Consider the following 20,391-nt stretch of genomic DNA (forward strand, 5'->3'; position numbering starts at 1 on the left):
GAAGGTTGGGGGTCTGGATTAATGGCACGCATGGGCCAGGCATGTCTGTGGCTGATCTGGACACTGGCACTCTTAGTGTGATGTAGCTCAGGCAGGGGCTGAACTGCAGAGGTTCAGTTTAAAAGCAGCTCCCCCAGCAAGGGAGACTCATCCTGCAGAAGCCTCTGACAGCGCTGCCTGGGACACTGTCCAAGGCCACTGAAAGAAGGAAGGCCATCCTCACCTGCACAGTCCCAAAGCTGGTTCTGAGCCCCAGTGATCTCCTCTGTGAGATGCTATTAGCCTCCCCTTCGATCTCCTCCTGCCTCTACTCTTTATTAGAAAGGTCCTAGAGCAACTGTCTGTGGTCAGCTTGAAAAACTCATACATTTTTCACTTTGCAGCAACAATGGAAACAAGAAAAGAACTAGATAAAAGAGTAAAATAAATAGCTCTGACACAGATAATCAGTTGAGTGTGCTTTACCATCAGCTGAAGTAGTGCAACTCTGAGCATGATCTTAGCAAATACAAGGGACTATAGCCCAATCTGACTACCACTGTGGACCAAGTCATTACCCCAGGGGCAGGAAAACACACACATACAGGCAGTGCTGGGTGGCTGCTTAGGCCACAGAAACTCATTAACCCAAGCTGAGGACACATGGGCGCTTGCATGCTCTCACACAGACATGTATGTATCCCATGTGTACATGGACTCCTTTCTTTCCTTACTATTTCTCAATTTAAGTATTCCCCCACCATAATTATCTTGTCCGCTTTTAACCCATCTTCAACTCTGACAACGGTTTATCAGAAACATCTGTCTTGAACCTACAGTAAAGTCAGAGAGGGTGATTAGGCTGTGTTTTGTTTCCAAGGCAGAAAAGGAGTATTATTAAAACATTGCAAATGCCAAAAATCAGGCTTGGATCCATCTGATACAGCACACCTCTAGTCTCCCTCCCAGCACCTGCCAAGAGTGTACACGAGGAGAGTGGGAAAACTACAGCCAACAGTAAATCCATGATCAGTTAGTTAATCATAGGTCTGAGCCCTTCACAAAATCTGCATCAACGCTATTTACGACAACACTCTGGCACACAGTGTGTTCAGCAAACACCAGAAACCTGGGCTTAGGCCACGCGTGCCATAAGCACAGCCCGGCCCACATGGGAAACCACATCCGCCAGAACACATGCAGGTCCCATGTGACAAAAACATCTCTGTCATCAAAGCAACCACCTTCATTTTCTCATTTGTACCTTGACAGGTTCAGAGCAAGGCAAGCCAGTACAGCTGCCCATAAATGTACACTGGACACCCCCTTCTCTTTGAACAGGCTCACAGGTCTCCACAGAAACAATCCCTCTCCAGGAGGGATCAGAGCCCTAAGGATGCTCTGCCAGAGTAAAAGGCTTGGAAATCCCCTGCCACCACCATTTCTGCGCCAGAGCCAGATGCCTGTGCCCTGAAACTGTGCGCTGACAAGGCTCAGCACCTTTCTTTATTTTAAAGGCACATAGTAGCTTTCATCTGCAAGTCAATATTGGTGAGAAGGTCTGCTGGGATCTGAAATAAGTAGCATAGCTTTTCAAACACAGCAGCATTCTGATGGCATATTAAAAACCTGTGTGAATCATAAATCCAATTTCTTTAGGAACGAAGTCCCATCAGGGCACAGGGCTGAAGGGAAAATGGGCTATTCTGCATACAGCAAGGAGATGATGATGATCTATGTAGGTAAGATACAGACATTGTGTTGTGTTGTGTCTGTTGTTGCGTTTTTTTTGTTTTTTTTTTTTTTAAATTTAAACAGTGGCTTAGACTTCCTTGTCACACATCAGAGACAAAATTCTGCTCACTATTAATCAAGGTGCAAGCAAATTTTTTTCAAGCTCTGCACAGAACTGCCTTCCTCTGTCCAAAGAGGAAAAATGAAAAGCAAATCCCTTACATGTAGGATAAACACACTTCTGAAGCAAACACCTCTCTTAATGTTGTGAACAATGCAACAAGCAAAAAGTATTTAGCTGAAGTGTGTGTATGTGCACGAGAGATTGTGTGAGTATGACAGATTGAGTTGGTATGTGCTGAAAAGCGGGACAGGAAAATAGTTGATCCGATTCTTGTGAAAGCAAGCTACAAAAGCTTGAGGGAGTCGGACTGCTGGTGTGCAGGAGTGGGAACATTAATCCCAGTGTGTAGGCAGTGATGGACGGCAGGTGAGCAGATGGGGAGGCAGGTTCTGAGTGCAATGACGACGGCTTGGAACAAGCCCTGTTTGAGCTCTGTGCAAACACAGCTCGGCAGAATAGGGGCAGCAATACCCAGGGAATCAGCCTGCAATAACTCACCCAGCTCACTTTCAAGGTAGCAAGTTACCCAGTGTTCCTGCATGCCAACAATTTCACCCTCTCTGGTCTTGCAGCTTTGTCTTCTGCACTCCTCAAAACAAAAGGTTTCCAGTTTTATGAATAAGCTGGACAGCTCAGAAACTTGGATTGCCTTCAGCTTGAACTCTGCTGGGAGCAGGACAGCCCCACTCCAAAGGTACTTGGATGCCAAGAGTCTCAGGCTGACCTTCTCCTTATTTCCCTGTGCACCACCCTCTCTCTCTCTCTCTCTTCTGCCTCTCAGTTGGTTTGGAGAGAGTTATCAGCCCAGCTCTTGGACCCTAATCAGAAGCTGAGCTGGGGCCTGGCCTTTACCATCTGTCCAGGTGGCTCCTTTGCAGCAAGATACTGTCCCACATGTCCTATATGCTTCCATCAGATTCAGGCCTATGCCAGCTTGGCTCTGGGAATGAATTGCTGCACTCTCCTTATCTGAAAGGCAAGCTTGTACTAACCACCCCATGATTCTCTAGACACGTGCTCTCCCTGGGCGCCCAGTACTTTCACAGTCACCATAGTACTTGCTGGCCATTGCACTTGTCTGCATCAGACCCTCAGAACTCCACCCATCCCGGTTCCCACTGTGGAGTATTTTAGAGTAACACACAGGAAAAATACTTTCTCTGTGTCTGCAACCTGTATTTTTAACTCTCTGTCCTAGAATCCGCCGCAGTGAAGTTTCAAGGGACCAACGGAAGGAGAAGAAAAAGCCTCCGCTTTTCTTCCACATACAAATGAAGGAAGTCTCACAATTTTTAACCTGACAAAAACATTTGACTGCTGGAACAGGGAAGCCCTTCTCTTTGGAAGAAACATGCAGGCCAGTCCCCTACCTCACTCTATATTAGGGAGAGAAAACAAAAATAGAGAAATATCTTTTTTTCCCTGCCAAGTCCCTAGATGGAGATAACTTGCTGCATATTTTCTTGGAGGAGAAAGATAAAAATCTCAGCTATTTAAGTCTGTGTGCATTTGTCTTCCACACAAAGCTGATAGTACTTTAGCACGCATGCCGCGTATGACTGTATCCGCAATTAATGAATACTTGCATCACAAGTACATTTAATAGGAAAAAGGGATCCTCTTCACTTCAGAGACTGGGGGGGGGGGGGAAGGGGGCCATACAGTGGTCAACCAATTTGCTTGAGACCACCAGGACAGCTGAGTGGCACAGCAAAGACTTTAACTTGCACAGTACTGGTGCCTTCACCCAACCCCAACCGTGGAAAGAGGGACAGAAAGTGGAACAGACTGCCCAGGGAGGGGGTGGAGTCCCCATCCCTGGGTGTAAGGGTCGTTTAGATGAGATGTTGGGGGATATGGTGTAGAGGAGAACTTTGCAGAGTCTGGCTGATGGTTGGACTCGATGATCCCGAGGGGCTTTTCCAACCTGAGTGTGTGTGTGTGTGTGTGTGTGTGTGTGTGTGTGTGTGTCCCACCCTGATCAGAAATGGCCAGGGGACTGCTGAAGCTGGCCAGGGCTCAGGGCTGCTCTGCTCCATGATGGGGCTGGGTGATTCCCTGGCTTTGTCTATAACGCACAGTGCCCCAGCAGCCAGCCATTCTAGCCTAAAACAGCAGAGCTGTACGGAGAGCAAATCTAACTGCTCTCCCGGTTCCTCATGCTGTATCTTGCCCCTCCTTGCCGGCCCCCTGCCTGCCTAGCATGCAGTTTGCTCATTCACTTGCTCACACTTGCTCTTTCCTTTCCTCCCTCCCTCCAGCAGTGTCAGGGAGACAAGTGAAGGTTACTGTTTGGCATGTTTGTTTTTGCATTATTTATGTTGTAGAGGACAGAGTCAGACATCTAGAGGACAGTCTTAGGTCACATGTGAATCCTTCCAAATGGGACTCAATAGCACAACCAGCCAAGTAGAAAACAGACTTGGACAGCCCCATGGAGGGAAGCAACATTTGGAAAGGGATGTTGTGCATCTATCCGGCCAATGTACCTGGCAACACCACAGGTCTGCTTGTGACTCCACCTTCCCTCACTTCTTCCACTTCTTTTTCAGATACTCCATAAGGTGTGTACAATCTTTTTTTTTTTTTTCCCCCCCAGAACTAAGACATTTTTCAATATTGTACGTGCTTCATATCCACAGGGCTGCAAGGAACTGGGATTTTTCCACCAGCCCAGGTCCTGCCACTCTCCTTCCTGATGAGAGCGACTGCTCCTGGGTTGGTCACACAAATCTCAGAGTAGCCATAAGCATCTCTTGCATGAAACCCCCCTGCCCTTGCCCTCTGAGGCTGCCCCCTGGAAAGGCTGGTGCTGGAGTACCCCACAAGCAGTGCCACACTCACATTAATACCTTCCTCACACTTCTTCCAAGTTCATTTCTCTCTGACCCCTACAGTATTTAATAATAAATAGCTGTGCTGTACACCAACAGAACAGAGATTTTATGCTACTTGTTTTCCCCATATTTTCCAGCAAAGCTAAGCCTCCCTCAATTTCTTATTGAAAATGAAATGGGGACAGTACTGCTTATACAGCTGGAGATAGTGATCACCAGTGTACAGAGACTGACTTATCAAGCAGATTCTTAATGCCACAAAATCAATGGGTTTAGAAATTCTATTATCTTGCCTCTGATAGAACATGCCAAACTAAAGAAACTTCTTGCCCTTTTTCTTTTTTTTTAAAAGCATACTTAAATATACCATTACTGCTGTCCCAAAACAAGCTTTCCCCTTGGTCCTCTAGTGGATATTACACCAGAGCAAAGGAACAGACAGGCTGTATGGCAAAACAGAAAGGCCAGTTTCTCTCTGGGTTCTCTAGCTATTCTGTTACAGTGATCAGAGGCTGCTGGATCTCCAAATTTGACAGCAATAATCATTCCATAGTATGTAGGGTGCCGGACTCTAAGAAAATTACTTTTGCAAGATCTAAATGCAACCAAACCAAATATATGGCTAGCACAAACCAGAAAAAGTTGTATGAATGTCTGAGAGGATACTAAAGTAGATCCATGTGAGTGGAGCCAGTGTGGTATGCACATTCATAGGTCCAAACATCCAAGCAGGTAAAGAGAACAGGGAAAGGAAGGTCTGTGTATAAAAGAGAGGCCACAGAGATCAGGATGCTGGCAAATGATGGGAAATAGTTGATGCTCTAGTGAAAATCAAGCAGGACAAAAGAAGTGAGCCAGATGAGAAGACATAAGGAGGGAATCAGATGGGATGCAAAGTAATCAGCTACAGCTGCTGGATTGGATGCTAAGGACAAATCAGACATGAAATAAAGTGATACCTGAGTGAAAGCCATTGAATGGGACACAAAGGGCTTGAGTCTCCCTTACATTCAGCTTCCAATTATTGACTAGGCAAATCTTAAAAATTTTCACTAAGTCTGTTAAATTCCCTGAAGTGTTGTAAACAGATCTCAATGTAAAATGAAGTCTCTCCCTTCAATCCTCTTCTCTCATCCTCTCTACTCATCTCATATCCCCGCCCACCCCCCCTCCCAAAAAAATAAAAGCTCCATCAGAAAAGGTAGGTAGGTGGTGGTTTGGATAACAAATGTACAGCTCTTAAAATTATTTTTTCTAGTTTGGTAACAGATAGGAGAAATCTCTTCCATTCACTGTGATCCAGTAGTGTCATTTGCACCATGGGGCTGCTTAGCCCTACCTATCTAAGGCTATGTGAGATGTGGTGAAGGTAAGGTATTAAATAAGTACTATCATCCTGCATGTTATCTGAAAGAAAATGGACTCCAGAAAAGTAAATGGTTTGCTGTGGGTCACATCAGTGGAGTCCTATCATGCATGCTCTGAACGAGTATGATTTAATCATGGAATAGATCCAAAAGGGAGAGTTGTTTTGACCCGATCAGCCTATCACAGTAGCACACTGCACTATAAATTGTTCTCAGGGAATAAGCAGCAATGAATTATATTGAAACACTGGCTACTTTTAGCTAACGAAGGAGGTGTGCGGATTTGAAGACTCTGGCATTTCATGGAACAACCAAGCAATCAGCCAAGGAAGAAGACAGCAACAGACTGATCAAGATACATTTTCTGCAGCCTCACAATCAATAAATATAGAGGCAGTTTCTGCAGACAGCTTCTGGAGTACCACTTGTATGTTATTTAGCTTTGATGTGCCTTGCTGCATCTACATTAAAAATGCTTTGTGATCATGAGACCCGATTTCCACTTGCCATCCAGCAATGCAAATGTTTATAAAGGAAAGCTTTTGTTGCTAGATTGCTCTACAGAAGAGCACCTGATTTCAGTCAGAAGACAGGCAGTTTGGGAGGAGGTAGACTAAAAGAGAAATCTACGTGCCATCAGAATAAAAATCAGACTGCCTCTCAAGACTTGGGTTTGTTCAACCAAACTGAACAAATGAAAATTTGGATCCGGACACCTCCCAGGCTTTGTAGAAACTCAGGCCCATGCCCTCTGTGATTAAATCCATCCCCTACTTCTTCCTGGAGATGTCTTCTGAGCTGAGATCTGAGGGAGAAACCATTCCCCTTGCATGAAAAACATACAAGTTTAAAAAGAGTCTTTGAAGAAGAGAATTTAAAGTGATGGACAACTTCTAAAGCAGAAGCAGTCAAACAGCAAGATCATTTGTTCTGGATATAACGCCTTGCCTTCTTCTCTGTTATCATCAAAAGCTTCTGTGTTTGTGGGAGAAAATCTCTCCCCCACCACCAGCCCAGTCCTTCCTGCTGTGAGGTCACAGCCCTGTCTTTGTGACACAGCTGTCTGTTGCCATGGAAGTGTTTGCACTTTCACAAAGTCAGCACAGTGATGACTTCACAAGCAAGGTCATGGAGGAGCAGATGGGCTTGAGAGGAGGGAGGGAGACAGACCCCTTGTTTAAACACAAATAGCGGTGATAATTAATTAACCAAAGTAGCAGGGGAAATTATGAAAAACATGTGAAAGGTAAATGGATTTCTGTTTAGCTGTCTTTCCCAAGAGGCTAAATGTCTCAATTGCAGAGTGGAGATCTTTATAATGAACTAATGAAACAAGGACATTTTCTTTGGTTCCTTCAAGTGGACACTCGTGGAAAAAAAAAATATGAACAGAGCTTACCCTTTGCCAGCTTTCTCCTTGCCTTTCTCATCACCACTTGCTGACCTCAACCAAAAGATCAATATTTTCTATCAGAACCTGGAGTCCCTGTATCTTTTCAGCATACGAGGGCTATGGTGGGAATAGACAATTATTTAGACAGGAAGTTTATTGTTCTGCAGTGGCTTAACGACAAACATGCTCTGTTTATAAAGGAAACTGTTACATGTTTGTTCTTCTCCTGACTGCCAAAGCCAAAAGCTTGTCTTTGGAGTTGACCAAGGTGGCCTTTTTCTTTCTTCAAACATACAACGTTTGCATGACAAGGAATCTGCAGCCAAACTATGGCCTTCCTTCCACCTAAGCTTTTTTCTTTTGCCACTGCAGTGCTGGTTCTGCTATACACCTTCATACTGTTGCTCGAGTCAGCAGAACTCATTCCAAAACACAAAAGAGCAAGTTACACCCAGATAAGATCAGGGGGATCATCTCAATAGGCAAGTGAATCCCTGGAATACTTCTAAAGAATCTGGAAGGCATTAAGTACAAGAATTGTTCTTTCTGCATTCCTCCTTTGGACTGCTTTTGTGTCACATGTATGGGTCAATATATATTCATTCATCTAAGATTTAAGGGGAAAGTGGGCACCTTGTGCATATTTTCTTCATTGTTTATGCAGTGAACAAATTTTGCCTTTCTAGCTTTCAACTGGGAGCTGAGATACTTACAAAATTAAATTACAAGAAGACTAGTAAACCTTACCAGAAGGCAAGGTGTTTTTGTGACTGGCAGTTCTGTCATGCAAAAGAAGTCTGGAAAAGCAAACAGCCAAGACATGATATCTGGACACTTTTAAATGAGTTCAAGAGAACTTCTACAAGGAAAGTGAGGTTCTTAGTAGGATTTTTTCCACATAAAGGACTCTGTCCTTCCAGCAGCTCTACCCTTGTTGTTTACTTACAGCTCAGAACACAACACAGACACCACCTCATACATAAGCACCCAGATTCACAGCACAATCGTTGCGATTGGAAAGTGTCTCTGGAGTTCATCTAGCCCAGTCCCTCTAATCAGAGCAAACTTAACTAGAACAGGTTGCTCAGGGCCACGTCCAATTTTTAATGTCTCCAAGGATGAAGACTCCATAACTCTCTGGGCAACCTGTTCCGGTGTTTGAGCAGCCTTGCAGTAAAAATAGGTTTTTTCTTACGTTTAAATGCAATTTCCTGTATTGCAATCTGTGCCCACTTCCTCTAGTGCCATCACTGACTGTCACTGGAAAGAGTGTCTCCAGTTTTAAACCCACTTTGCTATCCACTTGTATAGTCTATCAGTTAATCAATCTTACAGGAGAATGTCAAAAAGCGAGACAGAGCCAAAAGGCTTACTAAAGTCAAAATAAAGAGTATGCCCTGTCAAAATCTCCAGTATACACTAATTTACTGAACTAGTCATTGCATTGTAAATCCATGGTGACTACACCCAATCACCTTCCTGTCCTTCAAGGATCTGAAAATGGTTCCCAGGATTATTTGCTCCATCACCTTTGCAGGGACTAAGGTATGGCTGAATATCCTGTTGTTCCCTAGATACTCCTTTTTGCCCTTCTTGAAGACAGGTGTGACACTTACCTTCTTCCAGTCTTCAGGAACTTCCGCCAGTTGCCAAGACCTTACAGGAGTAACCTAGAGTGGCTTTGCAGTGACATCATTCATCTCCCTCAGCATTCATGGATACATCCTGTCAGGTCTCATGGACTTGTCCATGTCCAGTTTGTTTGAATAACCTGATCCTGCTCTTCCAGGGGTAGGTCTTCACCGTGCCAGAGTTTCCCACTGCTCTCAGAGGCCTGGGATTCCTGGAGGCAAATCTTTCTAGTAAAAACCAAGGTGAAGTTGGCATTAAGTTCCTCGGTCATTTCCAAATCTTGTGACACCAGGTCCCTGCCCCATTCAGCAGTGGCCCCATATCCTCCTACATGGAGCACGTAGAAAGTTTTTAAAAAACCTTGCTTGTCTGCAGGGTTAAATTAACTGCTACTATTATGTCAAAAGGAGCCCCACCTTCTACGTATCATAGTGAGGCACCCTGTTTACAGCTGTCTTTTTTATCAACATGGCTAATACATGGTCTGGGGCTAAGTTACTGCTGCCTCCTATCAGATAATTAGTCAGTAAATCATTCAACCAACTGCAAGGTATAGAGCAAGGACAATGTTTCCAAACCATATTATCATCAGACATTTATATTGCACTTTATTGCAAAGGATTCAGAAGATTTACATATACCCTGAAGAATACTGGCCTTTTTTTACACCTGCTGCTATAGTGCAGCCATCTTTGGAGTGGGAAGGCTGTGGCTTTTTAAGAGCCACGTTATGGAATAAGCTTATCGCAGAAAATTCTGCAAATGACTTTGTATCGACTTGAAATTTATAGAAGAATTCAAGGAGAATAATGGTCTAAGGTGGAATTTTGCAAGGAGACTGAAGCTAAAAACCAGTGCCTCCAGTTGTAAGGCAGTTAGCCCAAGTTACAGTAACATGACTGACTACAGGGTTTTGCAATTAGAGTGGTAGAAAATACAGTGTAAATGAACAGGCTTACAATTTATTCATGTTTTAAACTGAATTTTACTCCATCTCTTTGGTACACTTATCTGCCATCCAAGCACTACCAAACAACACCTCTAATTTAAGACTGACAGGACAGCTCCGGTGAAAGCCACCAAGATGAATTAAGAGCTTGAGTCCTTTAGTGGTTTTGTTACCTTTGGTCAGAAAAGGAGATGGAGCAAAATCATGGTGTGGCTCTGGTGCCTCTGTCAGCTGGACGTAATTCAGCAATACTGAGGGTGCAGCCCAGTGACGAAGTACAAACAACACTAACACCTAATTCTTGCAAACAGGTACCACCCAGGACCAGATCTCACTTTTATGTGAAATGTATGCCATCTTATATCACATTACTTCGTGATATCATACAGAACTGTCCCACTAATCAACAATATAATTCCTTTTCCCTACACCACAGTATGTTGAATCACTATCTCAGGAAAAAAAAAAATCACTGTTTATTGGGCCATCTCAGCACCACTTTCTGCAGTCACCAACCTTTTCACAGCAGTGGCTCATCCAAGCCATGAGAAGATACAATGGTAGCCCAGAAATCCCAGTGAATGCTCAATGGAAGCAATGCACTGACCTAGGTTCACACCCAAAAGCTCAGAGAACAAAAGCTTCCCAAATGTGGCAGTTCTTTATTCAAATGCTGAAAAAAAATGTTCTAAATTTTACAGGCATTTAGATTTGAGGTTTCAGTCCAGATCACTGCAGATGGATCAAATTTAGTGTTGAGTTTTGCAACACTGTCTACATCAAGCTTATTTCCAAATAGGTAATTCATGAACAAGAACTGATCATTAAACCAATGACTGAAACCCAGTGGGGCCATTATTTTAAAGTATTGTGACTCTCCACAATCCAAGAAACCTAGTCATCATCACTAGAAATCTCGACTTAAAATTTATAAAGCCAAGAAGAAAGCTATTTATCTAATACCCTCATGGGCAGGAATGGCAATGTGGGAATGACAACACTGCTGAAGAATTTCCCCTTTCCGGTAGCCAGCTCTCAGCTACGTCTAAATTCCAACAGCAATCCCAAAACTCTTTTGAAGGGAAAGACCTGCCAGGATGCGAAGGAGCTCTGTTTTGCTGCTTCGCTACAGACTTTCTGGGCTTGGTTCAGTTGCCCACACAGAAGTCATTTGATTTGCCCTAATGTATGTGAGGTATCTGCCCAAGGGTGGAAAATATGACATTAGATCTATGGCAGACCTCCTCTATTCTGAAGCAGGCAGGAAATCCTAGTGCATCTCAAAAGGTAGCAGGTGATTTCTGGTGTGTTCACGGTAGTGTTACAGTTCAGAGTGTAAATGTGCTATTGAAGTGTATCGCCAGGTCATCCCCACTCCCTAAGTCCGGACCGTGGAGCTGTCTAAAAGTACACTGACTGCATTTCCTTCTGCTGAAAATAAGATGCACATCATCGGTACTCCACCTGCTAATCGATATTCAATTCACAGCTAGATCTAGTTCAAAGCAAACCCCCTTGAAATTTTTATAGTCAGGGCCTCAGTCCTGATGTTTAAACTCTGTAAATCTATGCCTCTAGGTCTGCATTATTCCCACTGCAGACACAGGCAAATCACTAGTCTCTAACTCCTTAACTGGACTGTTCTAATTACAAACTGGGATAACTTTTCTGGTCTAACTGTGGGCTATCGTGTGGATAAGTAAATTCAAGAGTACAGAGCGCCCTGATACTGCTGGAATCACAGATGCGCGTGGAAGAACCATCATGTAAAGAAATGCAGTGAAATCAGAGACTCAAATTTTCATCTATGCCCGAACAGGTCCTTAGCAAGGGCAAACATATTAACAGTGGCAGTCCCACTGCTGACATCAGCATCATGACTATGCTGCTCCCCGTGCCCTCTTGTGCTTCCAATAATCTTTCATTGAAAATGACATTCTTGATGTCAAAAAGAACAATGTGTATTGAGAGAAGGAGAGGTAGTTTTTACCTTCCGATTACAGAAAATGATGTCTCCTCCACTGGCTTCCCTCCTCTGATCCTTGCCCACTTTCCCCGTGAGATGTACTTTTACATACGCACACCTCCCCCTCTTTGAAGTAAACCTGCTACTCCCTCAAGCTTTTTGCTAAGCTAAATGGAATCTTGCCAAGCAGAACTAACACCACCTACCTACTTGTAGACGAGCTTCACTTCCCTCCTACCACTATTATGAAGGAAGGCAGAAGGAAGAATGGCCAACTAAAGATGACTGCCAGAGCTTCTTCAGGTAAAAAGAAGAACCACTTTCTTGTGTTACGATCTTATATCCTCATCTTCTTCCCTCTCTTCCTTTCCAATGAAAAGTGCACTGAACCGCATTTTGGAAGATCCATTTTTTATTTTTCTGCTCTCCACCTTCTAGGGCTATAAATTCATGTTCAAATTCAGTCATAGGACAGTCTAGATCTATTTTTTTTTTTAAACATTACTATGAAATGGCCAATATATTGGAGTTGAATGAGAGACCTCCTGGAATAAAGAGAGAACTGAAGAACCATGGTTTCCCAGCTGGGGTTACAGTATATAAAAATTCTCTTTAGAGAGAGGGAATGGAAGAACACTTGTTCATGCCACCATACACACCATGCTGGCAGTGGGCAGAAGTGATAGCAACCACAGAAAAAGTGCTTTTAAGAGATCCAGTAGAAGCTCTTCAAAAAAAAAAAAACTATATGAAAATGACACTCCAAAGACCTGAATTCCTTCCTCCATCAGAAATTACATAGTGGGAGGGATGACAGTCCTTTTGGCGGATGTCCCAGGAACAGATGTTACACGTCTGTTCTTCATAAACTTAACCTTTTTTCTTCAAGAAGGAACACTTCTCAGAGCTGCTATACAGTGGTTCCCATGTTTGATGGGGTGGGATAGCTCCACTCCTGCTACAGCCTGTTCTTCCCATTCAAAAAGCCCTGGTGGTGATGCAAAAGCAAAAGAAGCTGGTGTCAGCCAATGCACCCCTGAAGTGAGACGAGTAGTGCCAAGCAGTCTGCACTGTGCATCTAGACTTCTCATTCCCAAAACTACTAAAAGACATTCAAATCATTTAAGGCATATGTGCACAAACTTCCTCCAACCTCCTCCAAACATGCTAATATCAAGTAGTGATGGTCACACCAAGGGGCAGGTGAAAAATTCCCCTTTTACACTTCCCCACAACCACACACTCCCAGCGCCTCTCAGGTCAGGAATAAAACCCCTCAAAATGGGTGACAAAGCAAATAAACTGGCACTGAAGCTTGAGATGATGAAATAGCATTGCAATAAAGCCCTGACATGCTCAAATCAGGAAGATACAAAACCTGGTCATAATAAGAGCTATATGTGCAGTTTTTCCCTCTGCTGTTAAAAAGTGTAGAGAATAAAGCAAAAGAGAAAGGAAAAATGCATTTAGATAATTAGCCTTCGAGTCCTGTCTCTTTGGGTGGCTTTTATTGCAGTTATAGGTTGTCTCTGTACAAGCATAGATATTGGCTATTAACCCTATAAAACATTTTTCATCGCCAAGTACTCAGGTTTTGTTGAGATCCAATACTAAACTGTTATACTACCTTCCTGTGAATCAAATAGGCTGTGATTCAGTTTCCTAAATATAGGCAGCTGATGCCATCTTAGGGACCATAAGGTATCTTGCTTGGATGTCCTGAAGAGCATGGGCCATATGTTGTATGTGCTGGCCTTCAATGGATATCTCATATACTACAGGGAGTATAAATCAGTACTAGATGCCTGTATACAGGCAACCCAGCCACTCATGTACTAACCCATTTGGTACAGAAGCTCCGGCACACAGCTTTTTTATCACCAATATTCTACGCTAATCATTCATTACCTAAGGAGAAAAGAGGAGAATAGTTCCATTAAACCCAATATAGCATGAGGCTTTGGGCTCAAGAAGAGGAGACAGAAGAAACTGGTGTGCCCAGGTGGGTTCAAATTGCTCTGGGTATGTATTTTTGTCACACTACAGCTTAAACCACACAGGTTTTTAAAGGCACAGCTCTCTAGATAACCCCATGCCCTCAAGTAATCCACCGCCTCAAGTTACTAGAGTCCAAGGGTTACAGAAGAGCAAAATAGAAGGTTGTGAAGAAGCACAGAGAGGAACACTACTTGGGCCAGAAGAGGTGCAGGGGTCAGCTCCCCAGTAGGTACCCTGTATTGATGCAAAATCAGTTTTCCAATCTTGGGGTATTCTTTGGCTTTTAAGATGGGTAGCGCACAGACACTCTATGTGATATACTTCTCAGTTACACTTCTTGGGAGGGTTGGTTTTTTTATTGCTTGGGAATGCCTGCATGAATGCTTCCACAGACACGACTGTCTGTGCTGGCAAAGGCTGCAGGTACTGTGGTAGCTGTGTGCTCTTCTATTAAATTCAGTGTTTGTGGACACCTGAGTGTTTCTGTGCAACCACATGTGTCTTACTTTCACTGTTAGGATAGATGCCTGCATTTATATAGGGGAAAAAATACACATACACACGCCCTCCTTCCCTTGTCCACTGGTGTGTTGCACGATGCAAATCCAGGCAGCAGCAGGAGGAGGATGCGGATTCCCCCTGCCTCTCCTCCCCCTCATCTCTTTCCCTCCTGTCACTCAAATGATAATGATCTGTGTTGTGGGCATTTGCTGGAAAGCTTTAACGTAACCATTATTTTTTAGGTTGCTGGAATTGAGGTGGGCGTCAAGGACTCCAATGAATACAAATAAGCTCAGATCCAAGCAAACTCCATCTTGTATAATCTTCGCTGAGCAGTAGTCAGGGAGGCACCTTGCTTGCTCTCATTTTGTATGGAAGGAGAGCAAGCACACCACAGTGCCAGTATTACTGAAGTCTGGATTGATCTCACCTGTTCAAATCCCGAGGTCTCGTGATCCTTCTCTACCTCAATAGCTATAATCTGTCCCACGAAGTATTATTCACAATGAGACAACTCCACCCACCCATTACTGGAGCAGCAGAGGCAAAATTTATTTCTACTTTATCGAGTCCACAAACATGTGCTCAAAATAGACACAAATCCAAGCTGCAAAGTTGGGAATTTTGCTGGAAGCTTCTCCAAGTTTGAGATGCAGAGGCTGCCTTTGAAGTCATGGTTTAAGCTTGCTTACTTAAATATGGAAGTTTACAGCCTCTTTTTAAAACAGATGAGCTGGAGGAAACGAAAAGTTGATGGAAAGTTGGGATACTTCTTTAATGCACTCAGGTGTTGACTGTGCAAACCTTGCATGTTCTTTCTCATCACACAATGACATTCTCGAATGATAGCATACAGTTGTCTTGCAGTTTCTGTATCCCAAGTAAGGAATGAAAAATCCTTGAAATTGTGTAATGGAAGGACCTATCAAGAACAGAAGAAGGAACTGAGCTATAAGGAATGTATTCTCTCCAAGGTCCAGAAGTTTACAAATAAAGCCTTACTTGTCAAAAGTCAAGATATGCCAGACCTTTCAAAGGATACTTACTATTGAAAGCAGTAGAAAGACTATTTGGTCGTACTAATAAAAGGACAGCAAAGAAAAAATAAGCAGGAAATCTATGTAGCAGGCATGAAGTAGAGACTGACGATAATCCGTGCATATGCCAAAAGTAAATGGAGACTTGACTTAATTTTTTGAATAGTGATGGTGATACTGAGTGTAGGAAAAAGGTAAGTGTAGCTAATAGGAATGAGAACATAGAAATTATAATTCCTGGAGAGGAGTAAACTCTGAGATCACACTGCACTCATGGAGGTGGAACAAGAGAACTTTCACCCCAGAATATTTAAAGAACTGATAAGGGATATTGCATGAAAAGCTGCAAGAATCTCGGTACACCTATCAATAATGGGTGCTGTATAAATACCCAATTTAAAACATACAAGTAAGAAAAAAAGAGAAAGTGATCTGGGCAACTACAGATTTAGTTCTGTGATCCTGGCAGCATGCAATGCCTTGGGACACATGCAGAAATAATTAAAGACATCAAGGTAAGCGGAAAATAAGATAAAATGCAGTACGGCTTTTCCAAAAGCTCCAAACAAACGGACTGCCTTTTCTGATAGCTGATTTTTTTTAAACAAAAGAAATGCAGTGATCTATGGCCATTTAAGTAAAACATTGTGTACGGTGTCTTATAGGGGATTATTAGTTAAAATATAGATGATGGCATTAGTAAAGAATTCTAAGGCAAATAAGTAATTGATGAAAGTGGTGACAACTGGTCAGGCTGAACAGGGAATTTATTAATGGAGCTCCTCAAGGACTGAGACCAATTTTGTTTAATAATTTCATGATTGATCTTAGCATAAAATAAAGAGTGTGCTATTGAAGTGAACCAATAACATATAGTTGGAAAACACTGTCAATGCAAAGAGAGACTGAGATGTACAAACAAAGAACCGCCTGACCTTGAGGACTGGACAAACAGAAATGAGAAAAGCACAAAGCGCAAGGTCAGGCACTACAGCAAAAGTTTCTCATGAAAGTGGGGAGCTCGTTAGTTGCAAAGAATAATGGAGCAGACAGACTTGGGAGCACTAATGCCTCATGGGGTGACTATGTGTACTGACAAAGAAATGGAGATGTCATTATAAAAAGCACTGGTGAGATGTGATCTGAAAGAGGGTATAATTCTGGTTACCCACTTTGAAGAGAGCTTGCTCTGGTTTTGAGCTGGTTTGAACTGCTCTGCTTGGATTAGCCAAGGGTTAGAAGGTAGCCAAAAGAGCTGGTTTTATTTTTCATTTTCTAAACCGGTCCCCAGATCCGGATGAGATGTTGCTGGGTCTGGAGCAATGCTTAACTATGCAGAGATTAACTGCTTTGCTCTCTTTTTCTCCGTTGGTGTGAAAGTTTCAAATGGCAAGAAGCAATATGTCATCACAGCCTCCACTGGATAAGCACCGATTCATCCTGAGCAGGAATCTAATCCTTCTGCCTTTTCTCCTGACGAGGAAATCTGATCCTTTTGCCTTTTCGCCCATCCCAGTAACTCAGGCCTTTCATTTAGCCTACCACCCCAACACTTGTTGCGACGGATGAAGAGATAAACTCTACAAAAGCAGCACTGGTAGAAACACCCTTGATACACAAATCTTCTTGCATGAATAAGAGAACATGTAGTTCTCATAAAAATGGTAACTGGAGCCCAGCACGAGGAGGCTGATTTTTAAATAATAATAATAATAATAATAATAATAATAATAATAATAATAATAATAATAATAAATCTCCAAGAGCATTCATTCAGGAGGAAGTTATATTTGTTAGCATTATTACTATTATTATTGTATTACCACTAATAATAACGATAAGGCTTTTGCTAAAGGGACAGGACCTTCTCTGTAACTAAGCAAACATGCCTAAAAAGGGCTCCCCTTAAGGCATGTCTTCAATTAATAAAGACAACTGACAGATCTGCTTGTAGCCTACTGCAAGGTACCAGCTGATTGCCTCTCCCTAATAGCTGTTTAATTTGCTTTTCCCTTACCAGTTACACTGTGCAATATCATGGGCCTCTGCCACGCTATGACAAAGCAGCTGGTGTTTGTGTAGGCAGACCTTTGCTGGTCCGGCCCTATAATCTCCCGTATCCTGTCTTCCTCCCCCCATCTCTTCTGTCAATTTATTGGTCCCCTCCCTCCCCCCAAACACAACACCTGCACAAGGCACCGCTGTTAATTTAGCCAGGAAACAGTTTGATGGTGATAGGGAAATAAATTGATCAGACCTTCTGAACAGCAGCCATGGGAAGAAAGAAACACCCCTAGCCATTTCTCAGTGACCTCTCCCTGTGCTTAAAGAAAACTCATAAGCTCTCAGCACGAATTAGCATGGCCTCATTATAAAAACAGAATTGGGGTCAGAAGAAACTAAGATGGGTAAGGGAAAAAAAAAAAATCCCATCAAAAGCAACATCTAAGACAGAAATGCCCTAACTGGGGAGGGCAAAAATGTGAAGCTTCAGAGGAAAGGAAGAGGCTAGAGGCAGAAGAGAAGCAAGCACAACTTTCATAAAAAAGAAAAAAAAAAAAAGGCAAAGCCCTCCCCAAAGCTACAAAAGCCTTGGTGTCAAGCTGGACAGTCCTGAGGAAAAGAGTTTACATATTTTATATCCTCCACAAATTGCCATTTCTAACCCATTTACAGTCATTGCTGCCAAGTGGCCTGGTCAAGTCATTGCTGTTTGATGGCCTGTGGAAAAAAACGGTGTTCTTAAAAGACCACAGCTGTGCAGTCTGGTTTCTAAGGGAAGAAAACATAAATGGCAACTGCACTACTGGCTTTCATTGTAGGAAACACCAGTCCCTCCTACCTGTGCCATATTTATTTGACAAGCATTACATCAGTCTGTGCTGTAACGGTGCTGATCCCCAACTATGCTGGAACTTCTCTGTTGAAGCATCCCAGCACTGCTGTCGGCCACCAGCCACAAAACAAGCTGCTAACCCTACAAAGATGTGTCTCACTGTGCTGCCACGTGGGCCCACTTTGCTGCACAAAGCAAGCACCACAGGGTCCTGCCGTCAGTTCACCCTTCAGTTTGCCACAGAGTGGGGATGGCTCAGCTGAGATCCCCGGCGAGGGGACTTTGTGGGTGCAGCAGCTCTCCTGGCCCGGGGAGCCTCTGTCACCAGCCCCTCCACTCACACACCATGTTGCTGCTTCTGCCCCCATCATCTTGGAGGAAGGTGTGTACCTTGGACAGGAGCCCCTTCTTACTCTCCACGCTCTCTGGGGCTTTACGACCCATCCTCAAAAAGGCAGCATCAGTTTGGCAGCTGCTCATAAATTCTCCCTCCAACGCCTTCCCAGAGCTGGCACACCCGAGCTTTGTGCCTGTCCCCAGGGCGCATTTGGGAGCGGATCACAGTGACTCTGTAGGCAGGAGAACAAGGCACAACATGTCTTGCTCTGCATCACAGGCAAAGCACGAGGGCAGTGTCACTGTCTCCTCAGCCACAGCTGGAGACTTAAAAGACTAGCTCTGACTTATTTACAGAAAGAGGTGATTACAGTAGTCATGAAAGCTTCCACCACCAGAAAAAAAAAAAAAGTCCAGAATCAGGCCTGCTCATTCAATTTTCTGAGAATGAAACAAGAGATAGGCTTTGGCATTTTTTCCCATCTCTACCACAGGCTTGCAAGCCCCTCTCCCAAACCTCTTGGCCATCCAGTCTCTTTTCCTTTCCATGCAGAGATGGGCTGTGGCTTGCTGCCATCCAGCTAGCACAGCTCTATTTGCACCGGTCTTTGTTGCATTGCCTTCGTCCTGACAAGTCGCATGAAGGATAGAAAGAAGCCGGCAAGGCAGGAAATGTTACAAACTAATCGAGTCAGCAGCTTAGAGAATCTGTCAATTCACTTTTTTTTCTCTGTTTTAAATTATTTTATTTCATTAATCCTGCCTCGGAAAAAAAAAAAAAAAAAAAAAAAAAAAAAAAAAAAAAAGGTAGATGTAAGAAAAAAATAAATAGGACCTTGAATTTATTTACTCCAATACTATCCCTGATCATTCTCACCCTTAAATCACCCTGCTGCTGTGCAGCTGGGCCTTCCAACATCAATATTAATGCTCCTTGCTCCTGGCAGTGGCTAGTGGAGGTGGCATTTCATAATTCAGATGCAAAAATTAAAAGGCAAATGTGAGAGAGAAGGAGCAGAGCAACTATATTTGCACAATCTGCTGACTAAAGACCCCTCAGTGAATTCTATAACTGTCTCCCATTACCAAAGGGTCAGGACTCAGGTCTGGTTTGAGAAGTGCCTCCTGCACAGAGGAAGAGTATGGTTTGAAAACTAAAAGTCAGGCCAGTCAAATACCTGAACCAGAGTCATCTAGTCTCAGAAAGGGCTAAATACAACAACATCCATGATTTTAGTGGTGGTTGCTCCAGGATATGGCCAGCACAAAAGAAATTACTATTGTGGAGTATGATGGAAGTGGCAAATCTACCTCAATAAAGGTAGCCTTAAATATTCAAAAATATCTATCATATTCCTCCAAATACAGGATGCTTGCCCAAAAACCATGACTACTTTAAAAAAAAAACCCACATTGTAATTTTTCTCTTCTCTCTCCTTTCCTTTTCACATAAATCTCTTTTGTCTAGCTTTTCACCCAGAAGGACTAGAAACTTCCCTTGAAGAGAAAATAACAGTAGGGTGGATTTTCATGTAATAGTATGTCAGCAAGACCTGTGGCTTTAAGAAATATACCAACTATAACAACACTCTGGAAAAAAAAAGCCTTAAAATTGGCAACATTACTAGGTCTAGGAGTCACAGGGGCAGACACATCAAGCACCATCCCAAGCAGGTATTTCCCCACCCTGTCCCGTCCTGTC

The sequence above is a fragment of the Athene cunicularia genome (assembly GCF_003259725.1).
Source record: "Athene cunicularia isolate RWA chromosome 1 unlocalized genomic scaffold, athCun1 chr1_part1, whole genome shotgun sequence".
Taxonomy (NCBI): domain Eukaryota; kingdom Metazoa; phylum Chordata; class Aves; order Strigiformes; family Strigidae; genus Athene; species Athene cunicularia.